At 40.1% G+C, this 18,048-nt stretch overlaps 1 protein-coding gene across 23 annotated transcripts in view; it reads left to right on the forward strand.

Moving 5' to 3' along the window:
* LOC123618721 (prostate and testis expressed protein 3) overlaps positions 1–18,048 on the forward strand; it is a 69,615-nt gene that overhangs the window by 1,240 nt on the left and 50,327 nt on the right. Inside the window, exons 2-4 of one of the 23 annotated variants that reach the window (XR_006727173.2) lie at positions 9,954–10,153; positions 11,252–11,380; positions 11,590–18,040. The exons of 19 other annotated variants lie outside the window; for them this stretch is intronic. The gene's annotated coding sequence lies outside the window, so the exon portion shown is untranslated. 3 more of the 23 variants (XR_006727174.2, XR_006727177.2, XR_012503860.1) reach the window with 3 other exon arrangements.

Here is an 18,048-nt window from a genome sequence, read left to right on the forward strand (position 1 = left end):
GGCTCAGGCAAGGCGGGTGGCCGGGCTAGGCCGGCGGGAGGGGGCGGGATGGCATGTCACCTCCCCACCCAGGGCCCGCGGGGAGAGGCTCGGGCGCCGGGACCCTGGTTCCCCGAGCCCGTGGGGACGCGCGCAGCCGGCAGCCTCATGCCCCTCGCACGCTCGGCCCCTTCCTCCCTTGCGACCATTTTCTACGCCTCAGCGGCCCGCAGACTTTAGGGCGATGACGCGCCGGGAGCTTGGGTGAGGCTGGGTTCTTCCACGGCGCTCTGCCAGTAGCTGCGGCATTCTGGGGCGCCGAGCCCCCTTCTCAGTAGGTGGAGGTGGTCCCACCACTCAGGGCTCTTGCCGGCGCCCCAGGACTGGGGGGAAGTGCATTTTGGTGCTGAAAAATAACCTCGTGTTGAACCCTGTAACCTCCCAGGCCTGAGGCCTGTTCCTGCTACTGGCCGGATCGCCTTCGGGAGCTATGGAGACTTAGAATAAAGTGAATACAGTGTTCTAAAAAAAAAAAAAAAAAAAGACAACATACTGAATGGGAAAAAAAATTTGCAAATGATGTGATTGATAAGGAATTAATATCCACTGTATATAAAAAGCCCATACAACTCAACACCAAAAAAACAAACAACCCAATTTAAAAAAGGGTCAGAAGAACTGAATAGACATTTTTCCAAAGAGGAAATGCAGATGGCCAACAAGCATATGAAAAGGTACACAACATCACTAATCATCTGGGAAATTGAAATCAAAAACCACAATGAGGTATCACCTCACATCTGTCAGAAAGGCAATCATCAAGAAAACAAGTGTTGGCAAGGACATGGAGAAAAGGAAACCCTTGTATACTGTTGGTGGGACTGTAAATAGGTGTAACCACCTTGAAAAACAGTATGGAGGTTCCTTAAAAAACTAAAAATAGAGTTACCATATGATCCAGCGATCCTATTCCTGTGCATATATCTGGAAAAGACAAATATGCCAATGCAGAGATACATGCACCCCAATGCTCACAGCAGCACTATTTGCCACAGCCACGACATGGAAGCGATCTAAGTGTCCATCAACAGATGAATGGATAAAGAAGATGTCATACACACACACACACACACACACACACACACACACACACACACACACACACAGGTATTACTCAGCCATAAAAAATAATGAAATATTGCCATTTCCAGCAATATTGATGGATTTAGAGATTATCATACTGAGATAAGTCAGAGAAAGACATACTACATAATAACACATATAGGGAATCTAAAAAAAATACAATCAACTTATTTATAATACAGAAACATACTCAACAGACAGAAAACAAATTTATGGTTACCAAAGGGGAAAGGGGAGGGGAAAGGGTAAATTAGGAGTATGGGATTAACAGATATACACTACTATATATAGAATAGATAAACAACATGGGCCACTGTATACCATAGGGAACTGTATTCAATATATTTTTGAGATTCATAATTTTAAAAATATATGTATAATATGTATATCTCAAGATAAATATATCTTGATACATTGTATATGTAACTGAATCATTTTGCTGTACACCTAAAACTAACACAATATTATAAATCAACTATTTTTAAATAAAAAAATTTAAAGCACAGTTAAATATTGAAAAGTTACATTCCTTGCCTTCATTTAGGAAGTCTGACATAAAAAATTTCATCATAATGTGGTATATATGGGAAGAAAGTAAGCATAGGTTCCTGTGGGAGCACAGATCAGGGGCATCTAAGCTGGTCTAGGGGTTCTAGGTTTATAAGAAATGATAGTTGAGTAAAATACATGAGGATTATTTAGAGAAAGTTGAGGAAAAGAGTACTTTAAGACCAAAAAATTGGAGTTGGTCAAGTTGTATGTGGGCAGCCACAATCTGTTTAGAATTACTAAAGAGCAAAGTAAAAAAAAAAAAGAAAGTGGGAGAGGAGGCCAAAGAGGAAGGAGGGGCAAAGCCTAGGGGTACTTTGTGTGCCAAGTTGTTAGAACTGTTTTAATAGATATGGTAAGGAGAAGCAGATTTACAAAATGTTAGCAGGTAAAATTGTGGTTGGATGAGGGGGTGGGGATCACAGACCAAACTCCTAGGTTTCTGGACCGGAAGTAATTGAAGGTATTTAGACTGAGAATTTAGGGGTGCAAAGCAGTTTTATGGGAGGATGATGAGATCTCTTTTGGACATAATGAATATGATGGGCCAGAGGAAAATCCAGTTGGCCATCATAACAGGAAGTTCATAGAGAGGTCTAAGGATCCAAAAAGCCCATGGGTAAAAGACTTGAGACCATTAGCCTGTATAGTAGATGGTTAAGTGTAGCCCAAGAGAATTTGATGGCTATCATTATGAGAGTTAATGACCCCCCCCCAATGAACTCTGTGAGAAAAGCACCGAGGAATAAACTCCAGGAAACATCAGTGTTAATGTGGTGGATGAAGTGTGAGAAGGGGTGAGGAAGAGTGAGTGGTGGTGGTGGTGGGTGTGGTAGCGTGAGTCCTTGTTATTAAAAAATGGCCTGAGATTCAAGCATAATACAAAAGAAAACCATTCAACCACAAAAGGAAAAACAAAGTAAAAAAAGGAACAAAGAAGAAATAAAAAATCAACTGGAAAACAAGGTCTAAAATGACAATAAATATGTATCTATTGATAATTACCTTAAAGGTCAATGGACTAAATGCTCTGATCAAAAGACATAGTGGCACATTGGATAATAAAACAGGAGCCTACAGTATTCTGACTGCAAGGGCAAAGGATACACATAGACTAAAAGTGAAAGGATAGAAAAATGTTTCATGCAAATGAAATGACAAGAAAGTGAGAATAGCAATACTCATATCACGTGAGAAAGATATATCACGTAAATGGAAATGACAAGAAAGTAGGGGTAGCAATACTCATATCACACAAAATAGACTTTAAAACAAAGGCCGTAAAGATAAAAAAGGACCCTATATAATGATAAGAGGATCAATACAGGAAGAGGATATTACAATCATTAACATATATGCACCCAACAGAGGAGCACCTAAATACATAAAACAAATACTAACAGACTTAAAGGGAGAAATTGATGAGAATACAATAATAGGAGACTTTAACACTACTGACAGATGGACAGATCAATAGAAAGATCTTACAGACAGAAAAATAATAAGGCAACAGGGCTCCTGAATGCCACAATAGAGCAGTTAGATGTAATTGACATCTACAAAACACTACATCCCCCCAAAAACTAGAATACACGTTCTTTTCAAGTGCATGTAGAACTTTCTTTAGGATGGACCACATACTAGGACACAAAACAAGTTATAATAAATTTAAGAGGATAGGAATTATTTCAAGCGTCTTCTCTAACTGCAGTGGCATTGAACTATAAATCAACCAGAGAAAGAGAAATGAAAAAAAAAAAAAAGATTCCATGAATACTAAACAATATGGTACTAAAAAAAAAAAATAGGCCAACTTGAAATCAAAAGAGAAAAATCAAAAAATAACTTGATATAAATGACAATGAAAACACAACCATACAAAATCTATGGGATGCAGCAAAAGCAGTTCTAAGAGAGAAGTTCATAGTGATATAGGTATTCCTCAAAAAACAACAACAAAACAACCCAAATATAGAATGTAACCTACCACCTAAAAGAATTAGAAAAAGGACAAACCTAAATTCAGCAGAAGGATGGAAATATGAAAGATCAGAGAGGAAAGAAATGAAGTTGAGAAAAAATAATAGAAAAAAATCAATAAAACCAAGAGCTGGTTGTTTGAAAGGATAAACAAAGTTGAAAAACCTCTTGCCAGGCTCACCAAGAAAAAAGGAGAGAGGACCCAAATAAACAAAATGAGAAATAAAAGAGATTAAATAACAAATGATACCAGAGAAATTTTTTTAAAATCACTTAAGAAAACACTATGAACAGTAAGATGCCAACAAAACGGACAACCTAGAAGAAATGAACAAGTTTCTAGAAACATACAGCCTGCTAAAACTGATTCAAGAAGAAACAGATAACTAGAAGTGAAATAGAGTAATAATAATAAAAAAAACTTGCTGCAAACAAAAGTCCAGGACCAGATGACTTCACTGGGGAGTTCTACCAAACATAGAGAAGAGCTCATACTGATTCTTCTCATATTCTTCCAAAAAATTGAAGAGAAGAGAATACTGCCAGTCATTTTATGAAGCCACCATTACCCTGATACCCAAACCAGATAAAGACAATACAAAAAGAAAGAAAGAAGGAAAGGAAGAGGGAAAGGAAAGGAAAGGAAGGAAGGAAGAAAGAAAATTACAGGCCAAATCTTTGATGAATATAGATGCAAAAACCCTCAACAAAATATTAGCAAATTGAATCCAACAATACATAATAAGGATTATACAAGTTGGATTCATTCCAGGGTCAGAAGGATGGTTCAGTATACAGAAATCAATGTGATACACCACACCAATAAAAGGAAAGACAAAAATCACATGATCATCTCAATAGATGCAGAAAAAGCATTTGATAAAAACATATATGACTGAAAGATGAAGTGTAAGGGAGGAAACAGGTGACCCACCTTTTAATGCCTAGAATAAAATGGAATTAAAAACAATGAGGTGATAAAACTCTTAGCTTCCATTTTTCGAGAGTTATGTCAGGGACTGTTCTAAGCACTTTACAGTTTTTTCTATTTTCATTAAATCATTCTCAAATGTAATGTATGCAATTCAGCAGATTTAGCATTGTAGGGATTCAGAACAGACCTTTCCAAGATGAGTCACTTTGGCATGTGGGTTATTTTGAGCTAAAGGCAGTCGAGACCCTGTGGGCTCAAGAGAAACTATTGCCTCTCCTTTAACTACATGGGAGAATTTAAATGGAAAATTTTTCCCAGAATAAAGTTATTATCAGAGATAACTTTTGTATAAATGGCTTCATCTGTATAGCAGGGCACATTCTAATTATCTGCTCCTATTTAAAAAAAATTGTTTTAATTAACATACAGTCTTGTATTTGATTTAGGTGTAGAGTATAGTGATTCAGTATTTTTATACATTATGGAATGATCATGGCAATGACCAGCTAGCATCTGTCACCATACAAAGTTGTTACAATATTATTGAATATGTTCCCTATGTGTACGTTATATCCCCATGACTTAGTTATTTTATAGCTAGATGTTTGTATCTCTTTTTTGGGGGGGGGTATCTCTTAATTCTTAACCTATTTCATCTGTACCCCTAGCCCCCATATTTTTTCTCTACGAGACTTTGTTTTGTTTGTTCATTTGTTTTGTCTTTTAGATTCCATATATAAGTGAAATCGTATTTGTTTTTCTCTGTCTGATTTATTTCACCTAGCATAATATCCAGCAGGTCCATCCATGTTGCTTCAAATGGCAAGATTTCATTCTTGTACATGGCTGGGTAATAATCCATTGTATGTATGTGTATTGTATGTAAATGTTACATCTTCTTTACCCCTTCATCTATGAATGAACAGTTAGGTTGCTTTCATGTCTTGGCTATTGTACATAGTGTTGCAATGAACATGGGGGTAAATATATCTTTTCTAATTAGTGTTTTTGTTTACTTCAGATAAATATCCAAAACATGTGATAGTTCTATTTTTAGTTTTTTGAAGAATTTCCATACTTTTTTCCATAGTGGTTGTACCAATTTACATTTCCATCAAAAGTGCACAAGGATTCTCTTTTTCTCCACATCTATGCCAACACTTGTTTCTTGTCTTTTTGAGAATGTCCCTGCTGACAGATATGAGGTGTAGCTCACTGTGTTTTTTTTTTTTTTTTAAATATTGAGCTGTATAAGCGTTTGTATATTTTGGAAATTAATCTCCCTTGTCAATAGCATCATTTGCAAATATTTTCTCCCGGTCCGTAGGTTGTCTTTTTGTTTTGTTTATAGTCTTTGCTATGCAAAAACTTTTAAGTTTAATTAGGTCCCATTTGTTTATTTTTGGTTTTATTTCTATTACTCTAGGAGACAGATCAAAAAAATATTGCTGTGATTTACATCAAAGAGTTTTCTGCCTATGTTTTTCTCAAGCAGTTTTAGAGTATCTGGTCTTACATTTAGATCTTTAATCCATTTTAAGTTTATTTTTGTGTGTGGTTTTAGAGAGTGTTCTAATTTCATTCTTTATATGTTAACTGTCCAATTTTGTTAACACCACTTTTCTCCATTGTATATTCTTGCCTCCTTTATTGTAGATTAATTGATCATAAGTGTGTGGGTTTATTTCTGGACTTTCTATCCTGTTCCATTGATCTATGTGTTTATTTTTGTGCCAGTACCATACAGCTTTGTAGTATAGTCTGAAGTCAGGGAGCATGATTCCTCCAACTCTTCTTCTTTCTCAAGTTGTTTTGGCTATTCGAGGTCTTTTGTGTTTCCATTTAATTAAAATTTTTTTGTTCTAGTTCTGTGAAAAATGCCATTGGTAATTTGATAGAGATTACATTGAATCTGTAGCTTGCCTTGGGTAGTATGGTCATTTTAACAATATTGATTCTTCTACTTCAAGAACGCAATACATCTTTACATCTGTGATGTCTTCAGTTTCTTTCATCAGTGTCTTACAGTTTTCTGAGTATAGGTCCTTTGTCTTCTTGGGTAGGTTTATTTCTAGGTATTTTACTCTTTTTGATTCAAAGATAAATGGGGTTGTTTCTTTAATTTCTCTTTCTGATATTTCATTGTTAGTGTTTAGAAATGCAAAATATTTCTGTATTAATTTTGTATCCTGCAACTTTACCTAATTCATTGATGAACTCTAGTAGTTCTCTGGTAGCATCTTTAGGATTTTCTATGTATAGTATCATATCATCTGCAAATAGTGACGATGACAATTTTAGTTCTTCCTTTCCCAATTGGGTTTATTTTTTTGTTTTTCTTCCCTGATTGCAGTAGCTAGAACTTCTAAAACTATATTAGATAAAAGTGGCAAGAGTGGGCATACTTTTCTTGTTTTTGACCTTAGATGGAATGCTTTCGGCTTTTCACCATTGAGTGTGATGTTAGCTGTGGGTTTGTCACATGTGACCTTTATTATGTTGAGGTATGTTCCCTCTGTGCCCACTTTCTGGAGAGGTATTGTCATAAATGGATGTTGAATTCATCCTGTTTTTTAAATTAAACTTTTCTTAACTGGATTCTCTGATTAATAATTGAGGAGAAAATTAATATGAAGAATTGAGCCAGCAACCTAATGACGTAAGTGCTGTAATATTCCCTATAGATTAATGATTTGCTGGGGTCTCATAGCCTGTAAATATTGGAATGAGCCTTCAAACCCAGATCTATCTGATTTCTGAGCCTGTGCTCTGACTAGGGCACTTCCTTGTGGGATTTCAGCCTACACACATTACTGAAAGATCTGATGGGGACTGGCGTGGGTCTGGAAGCTTGCGGTGGTTCTTGACACCCCCTGTCTGAGTGCTGCCCAAGAGGAGTTTCCTGCACTGGGAGAGAGGTTGTGCCTGATGACCGCTAAGTAGACTGACCACATAATTTATTCCCTAACTAAAGCATTTGGGGAGCGAAAGCAGTGATTTAGTAAGTAAGCTTTGAATAAAGTCATGGATTAGGACTAACTGTTAGATCTCTCCCAACTTTAGGAGTCTCATGGGCTCAGGTAAATTTAATATATTAATACTTAATCAAGCTCTCAATTCCTCATGGAACTCCCCTTCTGAAAAAACGGAAAACTTTCACACCACATTATTCAGGGATGTGCGTGTATCATCCAGCATAACTTCACTATTTAAAATGACCATTATCTTCCTGTACAATCTAATGCAGACACATTATAGAATGTTACTTAAGAAACTTTGTGGGGAAGAGTGGAAAAAGGAAGGGCAACCAGGAGTGTGGGGCAGTGTATTCTTCTTTGAGGTGCTCCTGGCCTTTTCTGGTATAGATTTAACTTATGATTTATGTGTGGAGCTGTTTTAGTCAAGTAGCATCCCCATTTTATGTTAGTATACTCAGATAGCTGTCACAGATGTTTTCTAGTGGGACCACATCCCCTGTATCTTTAAAAGATGGTTTGTTTATTGTAAGCACCCTAGATAAAACAGGTACATCATGCTAAAATAATTTCATACTTAGGCATCCACTGCTGACCTTTCCTTGGGAAACACCATCACAGAGTGTTTGAGGAGCATACATTTCTATGAGAAGATTTGACCAGAATGTTATTTTCTGTTTTTAACTCTTTTTTCCTAGGTTCCCCAGTGATAACATGTCCCTTTACAATATCACATTATGCATTATGTAGTATGCACTTACTGTTATCAATATATTATTCAAGTTTGCACAGAACAGTGTATCTTCAGTAAAATAATGCTATGGAAGAAGAAATGTGTTCATTGGAAGCTCCAATAACTTTTTTATATCCTGTTTCCTTTTTCTACTACTCCTTCACCTTCTGTTCTTGCATACCTATGATGGGGGTGATGTAAGACTTGGGAAGCATGAGCATCTCCGGAATTCCGCTGTCATTAGAGAGGCAGGCTGAACATACAGGGGACCCCGGGTTACTCAGCGAAGTTGCTCAGTTTGGAGACTGGCTAAAAATGAAATCATTCATTCATGCACCCCACACTCCTGCAGCATCTACTCTGAATAATCTTTGTCTTCTGAAAGTGGTGAAGGAGAGCCCTCACACATTATTTCTCTGCTCTCAAAAGTGTGGGATGCAGATGGACTCTCAGTCTGTGGGTGCGTTGAGGTTCTTGGCCTTTTCCCTCCCGTAGTTGCTTTCTGGGCTGGCAGACCTTCGTGCATTCAGTTATTTGTTCTATTATTCTTGTTTAGTCAGAAATATTACTGGACCACGTGTTGTGCCGAGTGCTTCTGGTTAATGGTGAACATGAGTGTCAAGGTCTCTGCCATGAAAAGGTTGTCTAGATGGAGGAGGGAGCGGAAGGGAGACTGCCCCTGTGACCTGGAACGTTTTCTCTGGTGCCCAGCCTGCACATTGGGATCTTGCTCCTACATCCTTCTCTTCCCTTGACTGGTTGTAACTAGAATATAAGTATGAACATTGTAGTTGGGGAGTTGGCTCTTTTAAATATGCAAATAGTGAATTCAGGATACTATAAGATTGTAATTTCAGAGGTGTCAGGGCAAAAGTATTCCTGTGAATAACAACAACAAAATTTTAAATTAAAAGTATTACCTGCTTCCTTTAGTGTCCAGAGAAATAACAGTAATATACCAGGAAGTATTTCATATTTTATAAAATAAACTAGTTCTCTATATTGCTTTTGTTCCTTTTTTGTTTAAAAAGTATTTGCTGTATATATAATGTGTTTATGATGGGTTGAAGATACATCCTGATTAAGATATGCATGATAGCAGTAGATGTGGGTACTGGTTTATAGAAAATACTAAGTAAATGTTTGCTATTGTAACTACCTCTGCCTTTGTCAACACTGATTCTGTATTGAGAGGCCCCTGGTCTCAACTGTGAGCTCAAATATAAGGAAGGGGAAGGCAGGAGGCATAGACTGCTCCTGTGATGAATGCTTTCTGAGCCCTGAGGCAAGTGTCTGCCCAGGGTGGGTACTGTCCTGGGCTGTAGGACAAGAGAAGGGGGTAGTCATAAGGGACATTGGACCTAGAGGAAATGACTATTTTAGCAAAGCCCTGCCCATATTAGATGCCCCTGATCTTCGACCTAGGATAGTGGGATGTCCAGAGAGTAAAGAATCAGTGATTGCTGAGGGGCCCAGCAGATCTGGTCAGGCATCATGTCCCCCACTGATCAGGAGGTAGCCTCCAGGGAACAGGAGGGGCACGTGGGACATTTGTCCTCGGAAGTGTCCAAGGTGGCTGATTCTGTGGGAACGTTTCCTGGGTCTGTGTGGCGGTGAAACACCCACTGGCAGGTGCGTAAAAGGAAGCTTCTGCCCACAGTCCAGGAGCAGCTCAGTCCAGATTCTTCAGCCCTCCCTCATCTGCACACAAGAGCAGCCTGTCCTTGCCCTTCCCGGGCACTCTGCTCCCCTCCTCCAGCCACCTCTGCATCTTCCCGCCATCCCAGACCGAGATGGACAGGCTCCTGCTTCTGCTCCTGCTGCTGGAAGTCTTCCCGCTCGTGTTCTTCCAGGGAGTGGGTGAGTGCCTGTGGTCGCTGGGCAGGGAGTGAGGCTGTGGAGGTAGGCTGGGGAGCAGCTCCGGGGTGATGACCTGGCCAGCTTGGGAGGGGACAAGAGTCAGGGATGAGGTTCTGGGATGACCTGACCAGCAGGGATCTAAGGTCTCTTTCTGCCGTCCCCACCCCAACTGCTGCCAGGGAAAGAGGTGACTTCCTTTCCAAGGTTTCAGAGTGGGGTCGGTCACTCCCGGGGGCAGATTGGGGCTGGGAGCTCTTGTCACTTGTAGATTTTGTGGCTTGCTGGGATGGTCCTAAGAGGAAGAGCCAAAGGTTTTCAAGACTTTCTATAAAGAAGCAACCACGGGTCAGTGACATGGTCTGAAGAGGTAATTCGATTGCTTATTTTGAACCAGTATTTTTACAGTAGTGTTTTCACTTTGATATGTGTATACTTTGGATGACTTTTGGTGCTGTCCTAGGAAATCTTTGGAGATTAAAATCTACCTCCTCACCTTCAAGCCAGTGCAGTCTTTATGCCCCATCCATTTCCCCAGAGATTCGGACCCAGGGTGACTATATGTAGATGTTCTGAATGTGTTTTGCACAATTGATCCAAAGCCAAAGGGAGCATGTGAGCACAGAGCTCAGGCAGGCTCCCAGGAAACCAAAATTAAGGAGACATAATCTCTTAGTGTTGTTTAGGTGCAAGTGTGGAAATTTCACTTGCTTGGTTAGAACCCATACCTTTTTCTCTTATGTTTCACCTTCCAGTATCTTCATATCACCTGGCGAGTCATGTCTCATATTCTTGTTCAAGGTTATTTAAAAAGAAAACAGCTTTACTGGGATATAATTCACATACCATCCAATTCACTCTTAAAGTATATACAAGTTATTTATGATTAATGGATTTTAAGATCCTCATGTCAAAGACCCCATTTCCTTAAATATCCAATGGAAGCAGTCTAGAGGGGGTATTTCTTAACCCAAATTATTTGCAGGAGAAATATTTAGAGTCATCTTTTGTCTTTAAAATCCTGGATCCTAATGTGTCTTACACACCTTGGTCTCAGGGCATTCAACCGTGGGCTCAGCCTCCATGTCTGTTTCTCTGCAGCTCCAGCCACCTTGTGTAAAGTCTGCAGTATCTTTAAGAAGGGCAAATGTTTGGAAGGTGAGGGTAACTGCACTATGGAAGCAGGCCCAGGATGCAGAACCACGGATGTGTACTTTTTCCATGTGAGAGGTAATGCTGTTAAGCCAGGCTCTTCCGACTTGAGCTGGCCCCTGGCTGCTGACACTGTGTAGGGGCTCCAGTCTGAGGGAGCCCTTGCTGGGAGGTGGATGTGTCCCTACTCTGGAGACCAGGCTTGGTGTGATGGGGAAGTTCCCGTTACTTTATTTAGTTCCAAGTATTGTTCTCTGGCACTGAGTATAAATGTTCTTTTCTTCCAGATATGTGGCACTACAATCACACTCAATTGGACTGTTCTGATAAGTGTAGGGCTTGGAAGTTGATTCGTGCGTACTCGAAGGTTTCGAGCTTTTGCTGTGAAGGTCAAGAGTTCTGCAATATGTATAGGGGGAGATCACTGCACTGGAAGCGTCACTAACTGCAAATTCCTTTGTCAGCGGTGGTGTCCACTCACCCTTCTGTTCCTGGCATCTCTGGTCCTGTATCCCTCCACCTGTGCTCCTGAAGAGCATGCAGGAGCCTCCTGTCTCCTCCAAGTATCCCTCTTCACCTCTCCCCTGGCCGCTGGCTCCTTCCCCCCGACACCAAGTACTCTTGGTTCATCCGTGTTTCACCTCTCTGCTTCGTTCACATCTGCAAGTCACAGCCCACCTCACCTTGTGTTCCCTGATCCCTCACAGTCACTCTACTTCTCTGGCTGCCTGGCTTCTAATCCCACCAACTCAGAAGGGACTGCAATGTGCCCAGAAAGGTGATGGGTTCCATTTTATACGTCAGGAGTTTGTGGGGTCAGTGGGAAGCTCAGGAAAATGTGTCCAACTGGCAGATGGACAGAGAGGCCTCGAAATCCAAGAAGATACCAAGGCTGGAGGCAGAAAAAGCAGGATCATCAGATTAAGATGCTATGGACATACTCAGAATCTACTGATAGCTTAGGTGATAAGACTTAAAGAGGTTGTTAGTGAGTGAGGTGGGAGTGAGGGTGGACAGATCATTGATGCTAGAGACCACCAAAATAAAAAGTGGGTGAAAGTCACTCTCTGGAAAGAGCCATGGGTGATGGTCACAGAAGTAGATGGAGAACCAGGACTGCAGAGTGTCACTTTCTGCTTTCTTTGACAACTTGCATGCTATTGGCAGAGCAGGTTCAATGGAGAAGAGGCACAGAAACCACATGACAATGGGTTGAGGAATGGGTGGGCTGTGACAGGAGGAAATAGGATAGGCAACCCCTCGAGAAGTTTGGGAGGAATTGAAAGTAGAGTAGTATCTTTTATAAAACAATGAGTTTAACGTATTTTTAGACATAGGAAGGTTTATGTCTTCTCTTTAATGTAAAACGCCTCTATTATTATGACTGTGGTAATACCTGTCACCATGTTACTATCTCTCCCAATGTGCATTTTAAAACTTTTATCACCAGTTCTGTGTGTTTTTTCTACCTTTTTGACCTCTGGTTTTTTTTCCATTTGTATTATATTTCCTCTGTCCTTATCCCTTTCTTTCTCTTACCACTCATGATGCAAGAATGAAGAATGTTATTATTATCTTACTTATTTAATGTAATCTTACATTGATCCTTCATAAATTAAAACAAAATTTGAATAACGTTTTGTTTCTTTTGTAATCTAAAATATTCATTTTGTGTGATTTTTATTTAGTTAAAAAATTTTGAACTTGTAGGATGATCTTTTAGAAATCTACTTCTGTTTTCGAAATGTCAAGTATAAATATTTTTCATGGAATTTTTTCTCCTAAAATTGAAGTGAGACAGGAGATAAAAGGTAAAGCCAGATGGATTAGCTCTTGTGGGGCACAGCCTAAGCCAAATCCTTATTAACTCTTAAACATTAAGAACAACTCCATGAGCATCACTAGGGAAAAATCAACTCAAGCATTCCAGCCTACTTAGAGCTTGTTTAGTTAGATCTTGCTGTATTAAAGAGAACTGTGGATGAGCCAGGGTGATGGAGGCAGGAATAGTGAGAGGCCTTTATTTAAAAACTGCTTTCTTAGCCATACTCTCATGAGCAATGTAAATTTTAACTATCATAAAATATTTGAAAATTACAAATAAGTTAGCAGAAGAGTTAAAAACAGACTCACTGAGCTACACAGTGACTTGCTTTGAAAGAGCATAGTATGCAGTATCGCTAATTATCAGAGAAATGCAAATCAAAACTGCAGTGAGGTATGACCTCACAACAGTCAGAACAGCCATCATTCAAAAGTCCACAGACAATGCTGGAGAGCGTGTGGAGAAAAGGGAGCCCTCTTACACTGTTGGTGGGAATGCAGTTTGCTGCAGCCATTATGGAAAACAGTATGCAGATTCCTTAAAAACTGAAAATAGACTTACCATATGATCCAGCAATCCCATTCTTGGGCATATATCCAGAGAGAACTTTAATTTGAAAGGATACATGCACCCCAGTGTTCATAGCAGCACTGTTCACAATAGCCGAGACATGAAAACAACCTAAATGTCCATCGACAGATGACTGGATAAAGAAGCTGTGGTGTATTTATACAATGGACTACTACTCAGCCATAGTAAAGAATAAAATAATGCCGTTTGCAGCAACATGGATGGACCCAGAGATTGTCATTCTAAGTGAAGTAAGCCAGAAAGAAAAAAAAATTCCATGCGATATCACTCATATGTGGAATCTAAAAAAAAAAAAAAAATGAGCTTATTTACAAAACTGGAACAGACTCACAGACATAGAAAACAAACTTATGATTACCAGAGAGGGAAGGGAGTGGGAAGGGATAAATTGGGAGTTTGAGATTTGCAGATACTGCTATATATAAAATAGATAAACAAGTATACTGTGTAGCACAAGGATCTATATTCAATATCTTGTAGTAACCTATAATGAAAAAGAGTATGAAAACTAATATGTGTATGTACCTGTATGACTGAACTATTATGCTGTACACCAGAAATTGACACAACATTGTAAACTGACTATATACTTCAATAAACGAAAAAACAAAGCACATAGTATGGAAAGGGGAAAGACATAAATTTACTTGGAATAGCCTGACAAACAGTACCTCAGCCAGGTGATCAAGGTCGACATCAACACCAACTTGAAGAAATGGTGTGAGAAAAGCCAGTGGGGAAGGGGTCTTCTCAAGTTTCCTTCTCCTGCCTGGCCAGAGTAGATTAGAAAGGGTTTGATGTGACACTGACATGAGTGTGGGTTAAAATAGTGCAGGGATGCCACCATGTGTTGGATCTCCCTGCTTAAATGCCTACTATTGGGCATTAGAGTCTCTGTAAGAATTATTACAGTTTTGTAAGAATAAGTGATTATCTCATATTCTTGAATGTAGTTGCAATCCATAAATTACAAGTTTCTCAAGAGTCTTTTTGACGGTAGAGTATAGCAGACTCCAGGATATCCTAGGATACAATTCATACAATCATCACAATAGATGCAGAAAAAGCATTTGACAAAGTTCAACATTCATTTATAATAAAAACTCTCAACAAAGTAGGTATAGAGGGGACATACCTCAACATAGTAAAGGCCATATATGACAAGCCCACGGCTAACATTGTACCCAGTGGTGAAAAGCGGAAAACATTTTCTCTAAGATGAGAATGGGGCAAGAAGTTTCCTGGACTGGGAGGGAGGTTGTGCCTGATGACCGCTACGTAGACTGACAATATAATTTATTCCCTAGACTGAAGTATGTGAGGAGTGAAGGGGTAATGTAGTAAGTAAACTTGGAATAAAGTCATGGATTAGGACCAACTGTTAAATCTCTCCCAGCTTTAGGAGTCTCATGGGCTCAGGATAAATGTAATATATGACACTTACCAAGCTCTAAATTCCTGATGGACCTCTGAAGTCTCCTCTCCTGAAAAACCAGAAAACGTCCACAACACATTATTCAGGGATGTGCATGTATCATCCAGCATAACTCCACTATTTAAAATGACCATTATCTTCCAGTACAACCTGATATAGGCACATTATGGAATGTTATTTAAGAAACTTCACAGGGAAGAGTGGATGAAGGAAGGCTTGCCAGGAATGTGAGATCATGGCCTTTTCTGGTATAGATTTAACTTTGTGTGGAGCTGTTTTAGTCATATAGCATCTCCATTTTATTTTATTATAGCTAGATAGCTGTCACAGACATTTTCTAGTGGGACCACATCCTCTAAATCTTTAGGAGATTTGTTTACAATAAGCACTCTAGATAGAACAAGTATATAATGCTGAAAGAATTCCATAGTAAAGCAAACATCCTTCCTTTTGGAAACACCATCAATGTTCAGGGAGCATACATTTCCATGAGAAGACTTAACCAAATCATCATTTTCTGTTTTTCACTCTTTTCCAAGATTCCTTAGTGATAACATATCCCTTTATAATATTACACTATGCACTATGCATTTTGCACTATTATTATGAATACATCCTTCAAGTTTGCACAGAACAGTGTATCTTCAGTAAAATAATGCTATGGAAGAAGAAATATGTTCTTTGGAAGCTCCAATAATGTTTATATCCTACTTGTTTCTTCCATTTTCTACTCCTCCTTCACCTTCTGTTCTTGCATACCTATGATGGGGGTGGCGTAGCACTTGGGAAACGTGAGCATCTCCGGAATTCCACTGTCATTAGAGAGGCAGGCTGAACACACAGGGGACCCTGGGTTACTCAGCGAAGTTGCTCAGTTTGGAGACTGGCTAAAAATGAAATCATTCATTCATGCACCCCACACTCCTGCAGCATCTACTCTGAACAATCTTTGTCTTCTGAAAGTGGTGAAGGAGAGCCCTCACGCCTTATATCTCTTCTCTCAAAGTGTGGGATGCAGCTGGACTCTCAGTCTGTGGGTGCATTGGGGTTCTTGGCCTTTTCCCTCCCGTAGTTGCTTTCTGGGCTGGCAGACCTTCGTGCATTCAGTTATTTGTTCTATTATTCTTGTTTAGTCAGAAATATTACTGGACCATGTGTTGTGCCGAGTGCTTCTGGTTAATGGTGAACATGAGTGTCAAGGTCTCTGCCATGAAAGGTTGTCTAGATGGAGGAGGAGGGAGCGGAAGGGAGACTGCCCCTGTGACCTGGAACGTTATCTCCGGTGCCCAGCCTGCACATTGGGATCTTGCTCCTACATCCTTCTCTTCCCTTGACAGGGTCTCTAGGTGTGAACACTCTAGTTGGGGGCTTGGTTATTTTTATTAAGCATGATGAGTGAGGTGAAGACACTTTAGAGAATATAAGTAGTTGCCTGTAATTTAAAAATAAGAAAAATATTTGTTCCCTATTTGCCTTATGGGCCCCACCCTCGTTAGTCCATATTGATCAAGTGTCTGTAAAAATTCTGAGCCTTCCAGCCAAGTCTTGGAGCAGTAAGTGATTGCCTCTATCTATATAAATGTAGCTTGGTGAATATGGGTCTATGTTTATAGGGTCAAGAAAAATAAGGGAGTTGAATATGGTAGAAATTATTTTATACTTTGTAAAATAACGCAGCCACCTATCTATCTCTAAGTCTTCTGTTCTGTTGTTTGGATAGTGTTTGCTGTGTATCTGTTTATGACGTGTTTATGATAGCTGATGATATATCCTAAATGATGTATTTGCATTTGTAGCAGTGGTTGTAGAATCAAGCTTCTCTGAGTACTCTTTTTGACTAGTTCCTGACCTTGGCCCTGCCCTTAGCACAGTTAGTCCGATTTTAGCAAGAATTTTGCTGGATCAGTTTAGTAAAAACCCTCCACCTTGATATCTGACCAAATTCTTCATTCCCTGTCTCCATATCTTATCACCCTGCCCTGTCTTCAGCAAGAATCCTGTTAAGCCAGCTTACCAAGATTTCCCATAGATTTGATGTTTCCTGTTAGTAGTTTTGCATCACTGACTCCCACTCTGCTCTTTGGCTATAAATCTCTACTTGTCCTTGTTGTGTTCAGAGTTGAGTCTGATCTTTCTTCCCTACTAAAAGACCCCATTATAGTTGTCACCTTGAAGAAAGTCTACTGCTTTTAACAAGTGTCATGAATATGTTTTATTTAGCAAAGGGCCATGATCCTAATTGGGTACAAACAGAAGGAGGGGGAAGAAAAAAGCGAAAGGCACAGACTGCACCTCTGATGAATGCTTTCTGAGCTCTGGGGCAAGTGTCTGCCCAGCGTGGGTACTGGCTTGGGTTGTGGGACAAGAGGGGAGTTAGTCATAGGGGACACTGGACCCAGAGGAAATGGCTCTTTTAGCAAATTTCTGCCCACATTAGAAGCTCATGTTCTTGGGCCTGAGACATTAATGTCTAGGAAGAGTCAGGGACTGCTCAGGGGCCCAGCGGATCTGGTCAGGCATCATGTCCCCCACTGATCAGGAGGCAGCCTCCAGGGAACAGGAGGGGCACGTGGGACATTTGTTCTCGGAAGTGTCCAAGGTGGCTGATTCTGTGGGAACGTTTCCTGGGTCTGTGTGGCGGTGAAACACCCACTGGCAGGTGCGTAAAAGGAAGCTTCTGCCCACAGTCCAGGAGCAGCTCAGTCCAGATTCTTCAGCCCTTCCTCATCTGTACACAAGAGCAGCCTGTCCTTGCCCTTCCCGGGTGCTCTGCTCCCCTCCTCCAGCCACCTCTGCATCTTCCCGCCATCCCAGACCGAGATGGACAGGCTCCTGCTTCTGCTCCTGCTGCTGGGAGTCTTCCCTCTTGTGTTCTTCCAGGGAGTGGGTGAGTGC

The sequence above is a fragment of the Camelus bactrianus genome, chromosome 33 (assembly GCF_048773025.1).
Source record: "Camelus bactrianus isolate YW-2024 breed Bactrian camel chromosome 33, ASM4877302v1, whole genome shotgun sequence".
NCBI classification, from domain to species: domain Eukaryota; kingdom Metazoa; phylum Chordata; class Mammalia; order Artiodactyla; family Camelidae; genus Camelus; species Camelus bactrianus.